This window comes from Charadrius vociferus, unplaced genomic scaffold (assembly GCF_000708025.1).
Source record: "Charadrius vociferus isolate BGI_N301 unplaced genomic scaffold, ASM70802v2 scaffold240, whole genome shotgun sequence".
Classification (NCBI taxonomy): domain Eukaryota; kingdom Metazoa; phylum Chordata; class Aves; order Charadriiformes; family Charadriidae; genus Charadrius; species Charadrius vociferus.
In genome coordinates, this window is record NW_009646417.1 from 257540 (window position 1) to 258350 (window position 811).

Consider the following 811-nt stretch of genomic DNA (forward strand, 5'->3'; position numbering starts at 1 on the left):
GGAGGTGCTGGGAAGAAAAGGAAAGTTTTCTGTCTCGTGCATCTAGTGTTTTATAACGTGCTTGTTTCCCTGCCAGCATTGATCTGAGGCAACAGCTAGTTTCTTTGGAAATTGGGCCAAGTTTGTGTTTGGAAAGAGACAGACTCTTGCAGCTTCCCGAACTGCACTTGGATGCAGAATTCGGTTACACTCTCAACTTTCCTCCTCTGGTGTGGAGCTCCTTAGTCTGACTTCACTTAGCAGACAGAGGACATTGTCATTGTGTTGAGGGTCCCCCCACCCCAAAGTGTAGCGTGCTGGGTGTCCTTAGCAGGGAGGTTCTCTGGGTCTGGTGGCCTCGTGAGCAAGCCCAAGGTGCTGGGTTGCTGGACTCCACCGTTTGCCTCCTCTCCTCGCTGGTGGAACCCTCCTCTCCAGCCAGCATCCTGCAGCTACTGCTCCCCTCCCTCCCTCCCTCCTGCACACCCTTCTCTGTGAGGCAGGAGGGGTTTTGGTTGCAGAGGTTTTGGGGACGGATCTGGACAGTCCACAACAGTGCTGCAGTGGTGAGGACAAAGATCTGGGGTTTTCTGGGACACAGGTGGAGCAGTGTCAGTGTCCAGCTCACCCTTGTCTTTCTGGGCTGGAGGTGGTCTCGCTGCTCAGCCCATCCCCACCGGGACAGTGTTTTCCTTTGTGCAGATTGGTGCCTAGAGCCCTGTCTGCAAGGAGAGGTGCTTGGTGAGCCAGGAGTGGATTAGCACCTCCAGACAAGCAAGTGGTGGCTGTGGCCACCGCTGATGCCGGAGCCTGGCAAACAGCCTTTCCAGCT